This window comes from Poecilia reticulata, linkage group LG20 (genome assembly GCF_000633615.1).
Source record: "Poecilia reticulata strain Guanapo linkage group LG20, Guppy_female_1.0+MT, whole genome shotgun sequence".
Taxonomy (NCBI): domain Eukaryota; kingdom Metazoa; phylum Chordata; class Actinopteri; order Cyprinodontiformes; family Poeciliidae; genus Poecilia; species Poecilia reticulata.
Window position 1 is genome coordinate 2166955 of NC_024350.1, and position 18531 is coordinate 2185485.

An 18531-nucleotide genomic window follows, 5' to 3' on the forward strand; every position below is an offset into this window, starting at 1 on the left:
TATATAATATGCGTGCTCTCTGAGCAGCTCCAGAGTTTGTATAATTGTTGGGAGATCAGGACGGCTGTGAAGGGAGAGAGGTTGGAGGCAGAGACTGCTGTGTCTGGAAATAGCAGCGAGGAGGCTCGCTCTGCTGTTTGCCTTCCCAAAGTTTTGATTTGACATCCTAATTGCCACATGGAGGAACAAAATACTCTGAGGTTCCCCAAAGTGAAAGCTGATGTTGAACCAGGCAGGCTATGTTTAGCGGCATTGGCTATCTGCAGAGGGCCTACATTTACTGTCGCTCGCTCTTCCTTTCTATGCCTCTGTTTCTGTATGGGTTTTTTCTTCTTCTTCTTCCTCCTCCTCCTGTGTCTCTTCCTGAAGAAAGGAGATATGGAGACAGAAACGGAGAGAGAGAGAGAGAGAGAGAGAGAGAGGGGAGGAGGAGAGGAGATTGACTGGAGGGGTGCTGGCACCAGAGAAAAGTAGGTAGAAAGAGAGTTAAAGATAGAGAAGGAGAGAGAGGAAAAAAAGGACGAGCAGCAGAGACAAATTGGAAGATCACTGCTTTTTATGCACCCCTCCAGTGAAACTCCCCATCCCGGCCGAGCACACATGAACACACACAATAAAAACTCTTCCCGTCTCCATTCCTCTATCTCCCCTCCTCATCTCCCCCCTTGCTGTATCTCTCTCTCTCTCTCTATACACCCTCAAGCGGCAGCAGCATGCAGCCCAGGCAGGTAGCTGACAGGCAAAGTGAAGCCTGGCAGACTGGAATAATTACATGTGGCTGTCTGTGTGGAACATGACGCCTCTACTTTCAATTAAGCCTACAGAACGCATTCTTATCACCGTAGAGGGCCCCCAAGAACCCGCCCACCGGTCCTGCCGGTCTCTTCCGTCCAGCTGTAGAGCGCCGTGCCGCTGCATCGACGGCGACTTCAGTGCTGCATCCCTCAGATTTTGGAAGTAAATGATAAAAACTGTGTAGCAAGAAGCATTTCCATACTCATAGAAAATGATAATTAAATAATTATGGCGAAGAGAGAGGGGGGGAAATCAAAGTAGCAGAGTAGCAACTAAAAAAGAGAGTCCCCAATAATTAAACTGTAAGGAGACCGTACCCTATGACGCCGCCACCGAGAAGGATCTATCAAAGGCTGACATTCCTGTGATGATGATGAGCACTAACAACAGAAGCTAACTGTTGAGACAGGGGGAGCCGTGCCCCGCTAAAAGTTAGCTAACACACACACTGTTTGCGCTGTTGTAACAGAGACTCACTGGGCCGTGACAGAGCAAATGTTAGGAGATTCATTTGAGTATAATGTAGAGTTTAAATGTAGACAGTGCTGTACATGGATCCATGGGAAGCTTTCCTTTAAGCATTGTTTGCAATAGATTAAGGGTGTTTGTCACACCTGATCGGCCGGTAGACTCTGTTTGATTGGGGACCAAAATTATAACATTTGCTACATTTTCATCTGCTGTGGTTCATTTTCACGCATTACTGTGTCAAATGAACCAAATCCTTTGAAAAAGCTGTTCTCCCCCTCACCTGTGGTGGCATTTTGTCAAGAACCATTGATGGAAATGACATGAAAACCTCTGAAGAAGACACTGAGCACAACTTTTTGCGTCACAAAATGTAAACGAAAATGGAGTGGCATCATATTTTAGAGGTTGTGGGATTTTTTTTTGGTGTTGGTAGAAGACCATAAAGCATTTCTCCTGCTAACACTAGACTCGTGCATTTGTTTTGGTTGTATTTACCCAGAATGCTCTGCGCTGTAGTCCTCGTCCTGGTTTTGGTGCGGTTTCCGGTTCGCTTGGCGTTCTCATATGCATTTGAACCACACCAGAGTTCACTTCCACCGAATTGAGACCTAGCTTTTTTTATGTGGACGAGAGTTCGCTTTTTTGAAGTGGAAGGAAAATCATACGTTGTTTTCAAAATGACGGTGACATGCATTTATATTCAGGAAGTCTAAGGCACTGTCCATATAGCACAGTTTTCATAAATGCTTTTATCCAAAAAGAAACGCAAAATGTTAACTGTAATTTCCCAGACCTGGAAGTAACGCTAAACACGCAGTATGGAACATTTGCGTCTCCACATGCGGTTCATGGTAAATCTAACAAGAAAACAATAATGCCAAAAAAAAAACAAAGCGCGGTTAAGTATTTTTTGTAGAGTAACAACAAAGTTTAGCTTCTGGTCCGCATCAGGTTGGATTATAGCATGTAATCCGCCATTGTTGTTGTTTATGTATGATGAGTTTGGAGTTATAGGTCAGGTTAAAAGTTGTGTTTCCAGGAAGTAGAAATTTTCACTTTGGAACCTGTTAAAAAAAACAAAACGCTTTGTTTCCCTAAGATGCAGTTTCCGTGTGAACAGATGACACATGTGTTTCCTAAAACTTTTTTGTTTTAGGAAACATGTTGAATGTGTTTGTGGCCATTGTCCTGGTGAATGGCAGACCTCTGCTCAAATCTCAAGTTTTTTTTATAAAATTTTTTTTGACATCCATTCATTTTCTCAACTGCAACCACCATGTTTTAAAGTTGAGCTTAGATAAAAACATGTTAATCTTCCAAACTCATATTTGGGGAATATTTTGAAAGTTGTGCATCATTTTCCTTTCTCTCAAAAAACAATGTGCTGCTTTGTGTAAGCCCATTGCCGTTCTTCATAATAAGCACAGTGTTTTCTAGGTGATGTGCAAGTGTTAGTTTTCTGCCACACACAGCATTCTGCACGAATGGCAAAACGTAAAACTCTGTTTTCATCTAACATAGAGCCTTGTTCTGCTTGTTTGTGGTCTCCACAGAACAACTGTTCTTAATATATGCTGACATTAGTTCTGAAGACAGTTATTATCGCTAATTTGAAAGACAAGTGTTTCCAATGGACTTCATAAAAAGTCCAGAAAAACTACATCAAAGACCAAGTACCGTCAATGTGTTAATTGCAAATGAGCAGAAAAAAGATTTTCAAACTGCCATTTCTTTTTCCAAGTGTTATGGAATAATATCTGGGCCAAAGGTGACAGCCAGATGTAGAACAAGGGCAGAAATGTGAAGAGGAAAACAAACCAAAAACATTAGTGTTGTATCAGCCTGTAAAGAGGCAGGCTTGCCTCCGCTGTGCTACTTTGGTCTGATACTGGGGTGTATAGATTGAGTACCAAGGTCAAGGAGGTGTGAATTATTGGGACGGATAATCAGTGGCTTTTACTCGGGCAGCTCTTCACAAGCTCCCTCCCCTGCCGTGTAACCTCAGCAGCCCCTGGCGTACTCTGGGCTCCCATGGCAGCAGGGGTAAATGTGTGTGTAACACACTTCTCTGCTGTCCTCATGCAGAAACGTACAAATGGACACATTCGTAAACACATACAGGACGGATACAAATGTTCAAACAGTTTGAAGGACTCGAAGTCAAGAATTTTTATTGTCATACAAGGTTTGTGGTATGAAATTCGGCATCAGGTCCCAGATTAAGAAAACCAGTATTTATTTGTTAAATTGTAGTTATTTATAATGTATATATGAATAAAAGTGTATGTGTAAATTTAAAAAGTGAGGTGAAGTGGAAGCTGTAGCTCTTACGATCAAACCACAAACTTTCATTGTATTTGTATTGAAGTATCGGTATTGTCAATACCGATACTGATACTTTTTATTATTTAATTTTGATGTATCCGACTTCTGACATTTAGGTGTTTTTTTGTGTTTTTTCTTTCGAATTGTTTTGTTAAAACCTTAGAAGAAATTATAATTTTGAATATGGGCCCCTACATCATACATGAATTTTGGTATATAGTATGGCAGTTAGGAAAATCGGGTACCTTTGGGTAAAACTCCAAACACTAGTCAGAAACAAAGTGAAGTACAATGCTTGGTATGTGTAGAATATGCATCAACAGGCATTTGTTGTGTTCAAAAGGCACTTTGATAAACAGAAATAAAAACAAAAATAATAGAAAAAACAAATTTGTGCTCCCCTCTCCCCCAAATAAGCAAAAAAATTTAAGCAAAAAGAGAAAATTAAAGCAAAAAAAATAATAAAAATACAACAAATCAAAGTAAAATTTTAAAAGGGAATCTTAAACTAAAGTAATGATTTTACTACACTAGGTTCAATCTAATAATGACTTGGCATTGATATGATCAATATTAAGGATTTGGACCTCTACTTTCCGTCCAATCTGACTGAGCTTGAATTATTTTCCCAAAGTAAAATGGGGGGAAACAAATTACTTTTTGTGGTAGATCTTAGTCAGGAGTGTCAGATTAGACTGGATTGAATGCATACAAGCTCCGTAATTTAACTTGTTACATTTTTAAAACTAGGTGTTCTTTTCAATTTGTGCAATATTGCAGTTTCGGATTAAGTCACAAAGTTCAAGAGGAATAAGTATTTCTGCAAGGCACTGTATGTGTAGAGGACTAGCTTACAGGCAAACATAATAGAAAAAAAGGGATGTGAAATTTTAACAAAAACACGTCTGGTAAAACACACTGAGACCAATGAGACGCATCAGCAGGGTAGATATGTAAAAGGTTGCTGCTGACAGTTCCTGGCGCTCTCTTTGTGGCTGGCGCCAAATGACAGGCCTGCAGAGAAAGGCGCGTTTGATAATACATCCACTACACATCCAGCAGCAGCACCAGCAGCATTCCCTTCAGTCTATTTATATTTCCTTCGCTTCACTCTCTGCACATTACCTCGATTCGAAGCATCCGCCGCTGTTCTACAAGCCTGCACCTGAGACGCACTTTGTTTCCGTTTGTGGAATACGAGTTTTGTTGCCTTTTTTTATTTTTTAAAGTAACGCATCATCAACTTTTGGCAAACCGAAAAGTGACAAAAGTTTGGCAGACTAAAGTACAATGCTTCCTTTTTTAAAATGTTTTTTCTCGTTTTAAGCTGTGACCAGTTCATTTGACAGATAATTAGGAAGCGGCGGGTGAATGGGCGTTTTGCGGCTCGGTGTGGCCAGCATGTTGCATTCGGGCTTCCTGAGTGGAGAGGACAATGACGAGCTCCACAGTGTCCCTATTAAAGCGGCAGCCTCCAGGCTTGCGGATTAGCCTGAATAGCCTGCGCTCCCCAGGTACAGGATTTGGTTTACATTAGCCGGCTTTGCCCTTGGCTGCTAACTGCTTACTCCTGTTCAGGTCACTTAACTCTGGCTCGCCATGCCGGGCACCCGCTTTTGGTAAGGTAATTAGGAAGAAAAGCTTAGCGGTCCACTACTTTTGTACCGCAAATATGGTCTCTGTTGTTTTTTTTTTTTTTGTTTTGCTTTTTTTCCCCCCCAATAAGTGCTGGTGGTTGCTCAGAAAGCTACATTTTCGTGTTCATGCCTGTGAGGAGGGCATGTTGTCGGAGGCTTGTTGGACCACCTTGAATCTTCAACATAATTTAAACTGCCTTGTTCTGATGCCGTACGACTGCGTTGAGGATCCAGAATGCATCAGATTGACACCATAAAAACAATGTTGAGTAAATGTATTCCACATTTGGCGCTGCTGGATCGAAACATTGATTAGCAAGTGGCGCACCGCCACTTTACATTCTTGTTTCATGCATATTTCATTGCAGCTCTTGACAGCGGTCGGCTCTGCCGTCAGGGGACTGTGACAGATGTCCGGTTCTTGAACCAGTGACCGGCAAAGGGAGGTTCTAGTAACCTGTGCCACTCCAGATATAGATTCCCCCATCTGACCTGGCTGCTTCGTTCCTTTCCCCCCTCCGTCCCAAGATGCTTCCAATCTATATTATTAACTGAAAAAGTATTAGTATTGCATGTATTGTGCTTCTTTATCAACAGATAAGGTGTATAGCTACTGGAAAAGCTTTACAACAATAGAGATGGTTGAGCGTAAAGCTAAGTATTCACAGCTGATGTTTCAGTAGCTGTTGATTGTTTCCATCAATCAGGATTGCGCAAATTGACATTTCAAAAATAAATTTGCTTAATGGAAACACGCCAGTCTCAAAAGTTTCGGTAAAACTCTTATTGTGCTAGGATGAGGTGGTTTTTCAGCCATATCAATATAGATGTATTTTGCAAAACTGCAACAGAAACACTTTTTTCAAACCACGTGGGTCACGTGATCAACAGCAGGATGTTGCTACTGGCAAAAACGACAAAGAAGACGACAGGACGGGATTTTTGTCAGACGATGTGAAGCTCACCGCATCGCACGGTTCACAAAAAGTTGATAAATATTTGCGAACATTTGTAGTGGAAATGCAGCTGTTTTCTTTCAAAATCAGCTTTGTCAAGGCTGGAATATTGTGATTTAGGAATAATATCAAAACCAAAAAAGGGCTTTAGGTAAGGAAAGACTCAACAGTTGATCTAAACTTTAAAAGGTGTTTTTTCCCCCCTGAAAAATATCTTCCAAGTTTGCTTGTTAATGGCTAAATAATAATAAAGTTCAAGTGACTGATCGTGTCCGAGATGTTGGAGAAATGATATCATAACTCTTTGTGGCTCAGCTGAAACTCTACTCCGATATGCCCATCTGTTTATTAATGTGTAAAGCTGGTAACTGTAACCTGATTGCTCACAGTAGGTTTTATTGCCAGGTGTCAATTGTTGGTGGTTTCCTTGCCTACTTAACACTCCTTAAAAGCACTCCCTGTTAAATAGGTTGGATAGGTTTGACCTGTGATCAGCTCAAACCTATCCACAACTTTATATTTTAATATTTGCTCTTATAAATCACACTGAAAGACCTGATTCGTTTTAAAAAAACCTTTTTGTTTTAAGGTGTTAAAAATAATTGTGTCTCCCCACAGCAAAGCAAATTAGAAGACATTCCTCTTAACGTTGATAAAAAATGCATTAAACCCACTGAGAAAGCTGGGATATTATTTTGCTCAAGCAGGTGAGACGTCTCCTCCTGCTGTAGGGCAGAGTCAAACCTAACATGCAGGTTTTACTAAGTAGAGATTTTCTGCTGTGACTTTCTACCATGCGTGAAGAAAATCAGATTTTTTAAACACTTTTCAGCATGGTGACTTGAAGCTTTTGGTGTATACATTCAAAAAGGGGAAAATATATTTTAAAGAAAGATAGTGGAGCAGTCTTATTTGCATGTGTAAAAAATACTGAAGCATGGTTGTTTTAATGTTTTTTTTGTCTTACATATGTCTCACTTTGTAGTCACTCTGTTCCCAATTACCTTCAAAGTGTGCTAAAAAAGTTAACTTATTACTGCCTAAATTAATTTACAGCTTTACAAAAATGAGACTATTTGTATATTTGCTGTTAAATAGATTCAGTATGTAGGATGGCATTTAGCCAAATTTGATGTATTTGGGCAAAACTCTAACCACGAGATGGCAGATAGGTGCTTCCAATGACATATTTGGTATGTGTAGAATATGGATCAACAGGCATTTATGATGTTTAGAAGCCACCTTGGCTGAATTAGGGACAATGGTCTATGTTATGTAAATTCAGCTAATGTTGAAAAATCACAATTTCACAATTGCAGAGTTTCCATTAAGCAACACAATTAAAATCACACACGAAAAATGTTTCCATAGCAGTTTTTCTCTAAAAAGGTTTTTGTGGAACAATGAGGTTTTCAGCCATATCAAAATTGGTGTATTTCACGAAACCTTCTTTTTGTTTTTCCATTAAGCAAATTTATTTTTGTAATTCCAATTTGCACAATTATGTGGTCAATGGAATCGTGGCGGCTGGAATTTTAGTACATTTGAAGGAATTCCATAATCAGACTGTTTAAAAAAGAAAACTAAAGAAAAAAAATTGCTTTGGAAAAAACAAACAAGAGCAGCTGACTGTAGAATATTCAGTTTTGATGTGTTGTTAGGCTTCTCCACCGAACTGTGGCTTCATCATAAGTTTTTAAGCTTTTGTGGCTTAAGAAAACTATTCCAGATCAGCTACACAGCTTCCACTAAATCAGTGCTGCACATCGTGTTCCACTGCTAACTGCTTGAATCGATTAGGTAAAACGAACAATCTTGCTCTTGTGTTTTACATACCTGACTTTCTGAGGTGTTTTCTTGTGAAATATCTTTTTCTCAACATGTTGTTTTGGAATATGATATATCGTTCAAAAGACAAGTTGCTGAATCCAGCCAAATTTGACTTGTCTCCCCTGCATGATCTTTACTTTTTCTGTCTGCCAGTCATTGGCTATCACATTAAACAGCTTTGTCAGCAACTCCTCTAAACAACCCAACAAGCTAGATATATCATCAGAGACTAATATGAGCCTTTCAAATCCCTGCATATTTGCATTCACATACAGTTTATTGACTAATCATTCCTGGCCTGTTCCATGTGTGGAACCTCCAACATTCATTTGTTAAAAATTGAGCATGGACTAGCTTGTTTTGAAGCTAACACAGAAATGTCATACAGCTTGTTTCATGTAAAGTCTTTGAACAGCTAGGGCTGTTGAAATAAATGCATTTTTTTCTATTTGACTCAATAAAATAAATTAAGGCAACAGTTAATTTGAAAAGCGCCCCCTTCACTCAGTCAAGCTAGGTGAATTTAATAACTACCAAAGCATTTCATCACTTGCCAACAAAATATTGGAGGCTATTGCTAAAAAAAAAATGTGGACCTGTAAATATTGTTGAGGATGCAGGATGTGATTCGGGGAGAAAGCACAGATCTTTTTTTTTAATTATGTAAAGCACCTTGGACCGCCTTGCTGCACTATACAAATAAACTGATTGACCTGGTTGCAAAGCAAAACAGAAATGTTCTGAAAGGTTCAAAACTGTAGCTCTCACTAATTGATACTTAAAAAAAACAATAGTGAATGTTCTAAACCAAAAATTTTATGTTAATAATGTGCCTTAGTTAAGTTTTATTCAGCATTTTTTTAGGCTAAATTTGTGAATGAGTAAAAAGTTGCACTTGTCATTTTTTGTGACTTAATTGAAGATGGAATAAGTTTTTATTATAAGCTTGCTTTGAAAACTCATTAACCGCAATCAATTGTTATTCATATTTTAACATATTTGCGCTAAATTAATTTTTGCTAATCAATTTATTGCCTTAGTTTTAAAACATAATGAGAACCAGAGTCAGAAAGTCCACACCGTTTTAGGTTTCTGTAGTTTTGCCTGACCTAAAGAAATGAGGCACTGATTGGTGATATTTCCCCCGAGGAGAGACTTTCCACGGTGGTCTTGACATTGAGGGCAACAAGGGGGATGAAAAGGCCTAAAAACACAAATAGTCTGAATCACATACTCCTCTGGGAGGTCATATAGTCTGCACTAGCAACACAAACTGCTTATCACAATGCAAACTGCAAACACTTTGGATTATTTATTAATTTAGAACATGACGGTGCAAAAGCTTTTCGCAGTTTTATTTTTCAGACATAGCTCCTGATAGATGGAGCCGGTTTTACTACACAGGACTGCAGGATGCGTTGTTGTGGTTTTCGGGAGGTGTGTGTGTGTGTGTGTGCACGGCAGCCTAAACTTATTCACGACTTCCCTCTCCAAGTGCATCCACCGAGACGGTAATGTGCATCTTCCCCCAAAGCTATAATTTTATCCTTCGCTGAAACGCTGTCATTCAGAGTCTAAAGGGTTCACCCGGCTCCGCGAGCATCATTTATACAACCTGGCATTTTGGCTGTCTGGTGACATGCATATGTCTGTTTCACTGACATATGCTAAAGCAGTGATTTAAGAATAATACATATGTAGGACGGGGTGTGGAAAAGTGCCAGTAACGATCACAGTGACCAAATACTTATTTTTATCTGCACTGGTCTGTAACTTGCTGAACATACAGTGGCCCTCAACACAGCACACACCCCTGTTTGGGATGTGAAAAAATGAGACTTTGATAAAAAATGTAAAAACTTTTCCATGAAGGAAATTACATATATTTTGTAGAATTCAAGTAAAACAAGAAATTCATTAGAAAGTCCAATGCATTTGCCTGAGGTGTGAACACGCAATCGAACTCTTGACATGGACCGATAAAGCGAACTCTAATCGAGATCAAGGATTTTAAGTGGATCAAACTGGACTCTGGTGCGGTTCAAATGCATGTGAACCAAAAAAAAAAAAAGAGAGCAGGAAGAGGACTAAAGTGCAGGGCATTTTGGGTAAATACAATCGAAACAAACGTGCTTATTTGGTCTACAAGACTATTGGGTGTGGGAAACACTCTCATACACGGAAAAATGACAATGCACATTTCCCTAAAACCACATTTCTAACAATAAAACATGGGAGCATCAGCGTTATATTTTGGAGAAGCTTTCCTTCAGCAGCTACAGGGACTAGTTATGGAAGATGGATCAAGTTAAATTCCAGGCTATCCTGGAAGAAAACCTCCTCGACGTTTGTCATTGTTTAGAGTCTGCATCTCTATTCTGTCTGTGTATTCTCTAAAACAGCTGCAGCAAAAAGTGCTTTCAGGAAATAATAAATCAGGAGGAATCAAATCAAACCCTTTCCAATTTCAATTGTAAACAAAGAAAATGAATAACGTCCTTTTTGACCCGTAACGAAGCGCTTCTTTCTGTCGGCTCGTCGCATAAAATCGCATAATGTTTGGGCTTGGGAAGTGACGGAATGTGGAAAGGTTCAAGTGGTACGAAGAGTTCAGCAAAGCGCCGTAATTGACTCCGTTTTAAACTGAGTATGTTGCGTGTCAGAAAACAATGTGATGCGTCTAATGATCTCCTCAGCATTTTCCAGTTCAAAAGGCAGCTTTAGACACACAAATTCCCTCTGCAGGGTATGTGCTTTTTACACGAGGAAGAATGCAATTTGTCAGGTGAAGACGAGAGAGGAAGAATAAACGAGGTCAGCATATGGGCTCTCTGAATATATATATGTGTGTGTGTATGTGTGTGCCTGGGAGAGAAAGATGGAGAGTTTTTCTTGTCTTTATTTTGGGGAACTAGAGTGTCGTTCCAGCGCTTCGCTATTCCCCACTAATCAGGTGCTGCCAACCTGCCAGCCAAGACGGGACGCGAGGCCTTTCAAAAACACTCTGCTAATTAACAAGCCCCCAATGCATCCCTTTCACTTTTACAGCGCTAGCACATCTGCCATAGAAACTCCAGAGAAGAAGAGAAAAAAAAAAGACATTATCTTCAGCCAGAGTATATCCTCTCGCCTCGTACGCATCCTCAGTAGATGTTTGTTGTGCTGTGTGTATGCATCAGTCGAAAAAGGTGCACAGTAAGTTTTTCACTTTTTTTTTTTTTTTCCTGTAAAAGTGTTGATGCCGTTGTGTTGGAGAACAGCTTGTGTAGACATTGGCAAAGCGTCCTGCATCTATCAAGCAGCTGAAAGGCATGAATAGGGCTCCCCACTGTCTTAATGACTGTTTACATGCACCCAGAGCAGATTAAAAGATGTTTCTGGGGTTGCCTGGAGGTTTTGCATCAACACAACATCAATAATCTGCAAGAATTATGAGAATTAAAGGGGCAGTATTATATAATTTCCAGGGCACATAGTGACATTTTATAGTACAATCAAATAGCTGTGTTACCTTCAGTTATAAAATTGTTACATATATCTAATATGTCTCAAAAGAAACTTCTTAATTTAGCGAGTTAATATTGAGCGTGTGTCTATTTAAGAAATTCCTGCTCTTTCTGAAACTCAACCTTCAGGAAGTCATCACAATATGGCTGCTCTATTAACCTTTTAACATTTTTACCAGAGAAGTAGCTTATATAACGAGCTAGGTCCACCAAGAAGTTTTGCACAGCTGAATGGTTGCCATGGGAGATTAAAGGATTTCTCAAACATGCATAAAAGAATCAAGGCAACAGAAACGGGTATGTTTCTGATGAGGGAATAACATTATGGCATGATGTAAAGCTCAAAAAAGTAGATTTTACATGATGCTACCCCTTTAAGACAGATTTTGTTAGATTTTTCCAGCTTTCACTTACCTTTCACTTGTGTTGCTTAAAATGTGATTTTAAGGTTCACATAAAGGACTGATTGGAAAGCAATTCTTTAAAAAAGTCTTCTAAATCCAAATGATACATGCTAATAAATCCAGTGGTGTTAAATTGTGCTTACACAAATAGAAATGATTAACAGACTCGCCATTACTGCCTGGGATGGGCGGGGGGAGAAAAGCCCTTTTAAATACGGATTGTAATTTACGCAGGGCATTAAGAAGTCTTGGACAGCCTCAGGAAAATTTGACAAAGTAGTTAAATTGATTGTGTTTACTTTTCTAAGCGCTGCCAAGCCTTTAAGAGGTGCATACGTTCACAGCAGCACCAGAGTTATGGCTTTTTCCAGACCTGAAATTCCATCACCTCCATCGTTTTCCAACCGAGAGCTGAGGGAGGCCCTGGAGACCATGTCAGCTCATTTCCTCTTATGTCAGAAAGCCGCAGTTAACTTACTCTACCTTTAATGACGGAGACTACCTCTAATGGAGACTACTGCTAATTTGCTAAGCCTCTGCCGCCCACCCAACATCAGCACTTGTCGAATCGGTCTCCAAGCAACTCAAAAATACGCTTTTGGAGGTCAAATGCCTCACAAAAGACACATTGCAGCTTCACACTGAATATTAATCTGTGCTTGGGAAATAATTATGACATATTACCTCACAGACATTCACAGACTATAGAAGGTTACATAATAAATGTATTTTATATATCTCAACTTGTACTGCCAAACGTATACCATCTCCCTACGGACGTAGCAAAAAATTCACAAAGAACAGTACTGAACGTATCATACGTTTACCATTAAATATTCACTGTTTTCTGAAAGACATGTTACATTTGAATTATTACTGTATGTAAGACAAGAAGGAAAGCATGTCATAAACTGCCTTCCGATTGACCATAAAATTCAGTCAAATAAATATGCTTCATGGAAACACGACAGTTTAAAAAAAAACAAAGAAACTGGTTTTGCGTGCACCAATTTTGATACGGCTGAAAAACCAGCTCATTGTAGCACCAAAACTTTTTGTTTTAGTAATAAACTGCAGTGAAAACACTTTTTTTGCATCACACAAGACGCATGATCAAAAACCAGATGTTAGTGTTGATGCAAATCACAAAGACGACGACAGGAAATATTTGGCGGGTGATGTCGCGGCATGTTTTTCAATGACTTATCATGTGAACAAACTTCTTCACATATGATTTTAATTGGAAACACTGCAATTGAAAATGTATTATTCTTGAACATTAAAGGAATATTGACAAAGTCTTGCATACATTTGTAATGGAAACGCAGCCACCGTCTCATTTTACAGTTTTTTTTTTTTCACACTTAACTAACCATCTGGGGATGAATCTTTGACTCTGTTACTAATCAAACAAAACAATGTTTGACTAAATTAAGTAGAGTGTAGGCCAGACTGCTGTTGGTTGGAGCCACTCCAAGCACTAAATGTCACCCGTTGTGTAAATCTTGATTGGTTCAGAAACATCACCTCTGGTTCACCGTTATATTGGTAGAATGTTTGATTAGCATCTGCCAATATTCCATAGCAGTAACCCATATTCCGCCATATTGTGTCCTACACACACTTCTGAATGTTTGGACATGTCCAAAAAATTTTTATGGCTCAAATTGAGTTTCCCTCTCTATCAGATACTAAAGAAGCTGATGTTGAAACAGCATTCATCTGAAGCAGCATGTCTTCCTGCATCATTGAAATGCAAACAGGTATCTAATTGTATTTTCTTTTGCAGCCTTGCAATATGTTTATGTAGATACTTTAATGACTTTAACACAGCCAGCAAAACACTGCAAAGTAAAGGCAAGAGCCTTTTAGGTGAATCCTCAGCCTAAGTGTTGTAGACAGACAGGAATGTTTTGGGAGGGGTATGGTTAGTGGATGTTTATGCCTCTACCTACACAAAAAAGGCTCTGACAGAAAAATGCCAATCAGGAGGTAAGTGGGAGTTCCGGGCTCCGTTTTTTTACTGCCTAGAACACCTTCGCTTTCCATTTGCCTCACTATGCAAACCAGGCTGTTTGGGGAGGATGAGGAGAAAGGTGGCTAATGAGCTGCCTGCATCGAGTCTGTGGAAAAAAAAAAAAAAAATGAAAAAGGAGGAACCCTCTTCGTAAACCGCTCAAGAGAACTCCTCCTCTGGGCATGCCCACAAACAGCAAAACAACAACAACCACCACCACTGTGCAGCCACGGCAACACAAATTGACGTGATTAAGCAGCAGGGATGACAGTTATTGTGAGGCGAGCAGGATGTGGCGCAGGCACAATGGGAATGCATGAGTTTGCAAGCAGATGAAAAGTGTGCGGCAGCAAAATTTGGGACAGGGAAGAGATGCAGTGGTAAGATTTCAGTCAGTAGAGCACATGCGTGAGAATGCCGTCTCTCAAGGTTATTTTTTTTTATTTCCAGTTTGTTGTGTTTAATGCTTAAATGCTACTGAATGAAGATCTAAAGAAAAAAATATGTTGCCGTTCACATCTAGAGACTGCCTCACGTTCTGAATTGATAACCTCTCTAAGAATATGGATGCAGCCAATTATATATTTGTATTTGCCAAAAAGCACATTTGCACCTTATGTACAAATATAGCATGTGCATGATCATAAGTTTCAACTCTCTAGTCTCCATCTCTTGACTAAAATAATTCAAAACTGATGCCTTATTTTTAGGCCTAATGCATAAAAGCAATTGGTCGGGTTGCTCAAAATAGTGCATACAGTGAATCATAAAGCCATTCACTCTCTAAAATCTTGCTCTGGGTTTCCTAGTTATTAAAAGCTATGTAGGACGCACCACAAACATGTAGAAGAAAGAACTTTGGATAGAAGAAATCAAAACCAATCATTCTATGCATACCATCTACACAGTGACAGATAAAATTGACTGCGTCATAATGCATTGTGGACTCAGGTCCACAGTTGCTCTCTGTCCAATTCGACTGACATTGAGCTAGTTTGCTAAGAAGAAACCCAAAATTAGCATCTCCTGATTCTAATTTAAAAAGAAGCGTCTTTAAAAAGACGCTACTTTAGCTTCTGAAGATGCTAAACCTAAAATTAGCTAAACCCAATATTAGCATCTAAAATCTTTAGATGTTGGCATCTAAAGATTTTGTTTGTTGTTAGATGCGAACGTCTAAAGATGGAGATGCTAACATCCTAAAGATGATGACATCTTTACGAGATTTTAGCATCTTTAGATGCTAATGTTGAGTGCTAATGTTTGGGTTTTGTGCTAACAGTCTTTTAACATTTGTCTGCAAAAATTTGGAAAACTACATCAGTTCCATCATATATATTTTTTTTTTTTTACAAATATGTACTAATTGATGTTGATATGGTCAACCAGATAAAAGAATAAGAGTAATACAATAATACATTACATTTATGTAGCACTTTTTAGGGCACCCAAAAAAGCTAAGAATAAAACAAATTGGAGTTTGTGGTTGAGTTCAGTGTTTTGTCTCAACTACAAAATGCCCAGTGCATTCTTGTTTTGGTTGGTGCGAAAACCCGAACTAACAAAAAAACAGTGTGGGAAGTTCACATGGCATTGTCTTTTACCCCTTAACACAGTAATTATTCACACAAGCTTTGCATGTACACACAATATGGGGCTTTCTTGCCTTTGGTGCAGATGGCATCGTAAAAAAATAAAATAAAATAGATCCCTTCTCTGTAAACACGGAGAATTGTCACACAAACAGTGGTGACCCTCTGCTCCTCAATCCATCTTTTCCTCCTGTTGGGCGCTTATTGTCTCAGAAAGATCAAGGCGTTTACTCTGAACTGATGTTTTCATGCTGCCGTGCACGCTCATTTTGGGAAACTGTTGAGATGTAAATTCCTGCTATATGTTCCAGTTCCTCACACTTTTGTTTCGGTGACGTAGCTGAGCAAAGAGGGTCTTAAAAGGGCCTTTTAATGTACAGTAATATACTGTTTCGCATTTGTTTCTGTCAGCCATTCACTAACCTGCAAATTGAAGCTCCCACTTCATTTAGAGAGAGAATCGGGATTCGGTGAATAGCCAGCGTTTGGATGGCAATACAGGACGAGTCGCTCGGCTCCATTCGCTGTAAGGCAAATTGGCTAACCTTTTGGACTGGCTACTGCTAAGACCAAGTGTCTACTCCAAGAGCTGTGGGTGTCTTGTGTATTGCCCTTCAGTAACACAGATGTCCCGTCTTCTGTATGTGGGAAGTTTTCCTTAGGCTTTTTAACTGGATGCTGGCATGGCGACAGCAAAGACATTTCCAAACAATTCAGAGGCACTTTAGTAATGCAGCTGTGCCTCAACATCTGTCAAGTCCTGTCATCTGGAGCAGAAACGAGGCCGAAGAGTTTTGTTCATGACCAAGTCATGCTGAAGCAGAGCCCAGAGCAGAACAGCACATATTTGTGCATGTTCACACGCATTCTAAAGTGTGTACATATGAGAGTGCAAATTTAAGTATTAAGAGTTTATGTATTATTGCGAGTACTCAACAAAAATTAAGGAACGTAAACTATTATCAAGATGACTATGAAGTTTAAAGAATATATTTCAACTTCTTTACAACTGCTTCTTTTTGGTTATGTTCAGATTTGGAGCATATTATGTTTGTGCCGGAAGGAAGGAAGATAGATAGGAATGTAGATAGGAAGGAAGGAAAGTAGTTGGGTAGGGAGGAACTAAGCTATGTAGAAATGAAGCAATGAAGGACGGAAGTAAGCAAGCAAGGAAGGAGGGGGTCGGTAGGAGTGATGGAATCTAGGAAGGAAGAAAGCAAAAAAGGAAGGAGCCTGGATAGGAAGTAAGCTAGGTAGAAATGAAGCAAGGGAAAGATACTAGGAAGGAAGGTCCCTAGTTAGGAAGGAAATTGGGAAGAGAGGAAGTAAGAAAATAAGCTAAGAAGGAAAGACCCTAGATAGGAAATATGCTAAGAAGGAGGGAAGCTAGGTAGAAAGCTAGAAAGGAAGCAAGCTAGGTAGCTCCAGAGAGGACACAGAACTCATTTCAATGTTAAATGTGTCAAATTATCAAACAGTTTTTAACATGAGACAAAGATCAACTGAAAATTCTTCAAGCAGTTTGTCTGGGATGTTTTCCAAAAGAGTTGTGGGTTTTCTCACTGAATGCATTTCCATGTGCGTGGTCTGAGAGTCGCTCCTTCTGTAAAAGAACGATGGAACACTCCATTTTTACAACCATCAACCCTAATTTACTCGTTAGTGGGTAAAATTACAGCAATGTTCAAATATTTCTGTGGAGGTTAACATTATCTCTTGGCATTAGATCTCGCGTCATTAAAACAATATTCAAGAGCGTCCAAACATTATTCCAACATGGTGGAGTTAGTTTATCTATGTTCGTTATCTTTTTTATATACTTATTTGAAAGTTGAATCTAAAAAACAAAGTTAACTTTTATTTTAGAATAGGAACGAGCGTTTGGAAGCAAACTTCGGTCTACTCTTATCCAGACCTGGATTATCCTTAAATGCTTTTCCATGCTGTTTTAAGCCTGCATAAGCAGCCTGGACCAGTTTGAGTCCCTTTAATTATACCTCAGCCCAAACCCTGAGATGATTTATGAAGTGTGAGCCGGTGTCTTTATAGGGACTAATTGACTGGGTTTATGATCTCACACTGCTTAAATTGACTTTGGAGAGCTGTGCTGACACATGCATACACGCGCACGCACACACCCACACACGTCTTTCTATCTTCACAAGGACTTTGCATCAACTTCCTATCAGTATTCTACCTTAATACTAAACACACCCACATCAGCTCATAAGGAGCAGTGGTCCTCACAACATAGTATATTTTAAAAAGGGGGACACACGCTATGAAAAATGTTTAAGCACACATACGTCTCTCACTCTCTCTCTGTGTGTGTGTGTGTGTGTGTGTGTGTGTGTGGGGGGTGGGGGGTGTGACCTGCTAAATGTTCCTTTTCCTGTATTTTCTTAAAGACAATTGTACCAGACACCAGAAGTTAAGAAAATGAGTTTACAAAGAAATAAAGAGACCATATCATTTCCTGTTAATCAAGCGATTCCTTGTTTCCTTTGAAAATCTGACTGCTTTAGGCTGAGCAGTAAACGTAGCAATTTTTATGTGAACTTTTCAACTTTGCGATTGAAAACTGATTGAGAATCTCATCTTAGTTATGCAAAGGTTATTATTTGATGTGGTTATCTCAGTCACTGAAAATGTTAGATAAGGTAAGTTCAGGAAGGTAAAGGATATGATGGAGTATTAGTCCCGATTGTAGAGTAAATTTTCTGCCAAAAAAGTCAAATATTTTCTTGAAAAAACTCGAGATGAATCTCAGGAATTTTCTAGAAAAATACATGGAAACTTCTGAGTTTCAAAAGTTGAAAATGTTTGACTTTTGGAATTTTTTTAGTTTGAAATTTTCTTTTTTTCTTCTTCTCAAATTTCTGACTTTTTTTGTTTTCCCCATCTACAGTGGCCCTAACACGCTATCACAAAAGTAAAACCTAATTTTCTCTCAACTCCCCCCACACACAAATGTTTGCATTTTATTTCTCTTCAAGGA

The 18531-nt window shown here is 39.2% G+C and overlaps 1 long non-coding RNA gene across 2 annotated transcripts in view; it reads left to right on the forward strand.

Annotated features, from left to right (window-relative positions):
- LOC103482251 (uncharacterized) overlaps positions 1–18531 on the forward strand; it is a 93545-nt gene that overhangs the window by 30695 nt on the left and 44319 nt on the right. The window contains exon 3 of one of the 2 annotated variants that reach the window (XR_536426.1): positions 13613–13688. The exons of the other annotated variant lie outside the window; for it this stretch is intronic. This is a non-coding gene — a long non-coding RNA (uncharacterized LOC103482251). Of the gene's footprint in view, positions 1–13612; positions 13689–18531 lie in introns of those variants that run through there. 2 annotated transcript variants of the gene reach the window in all.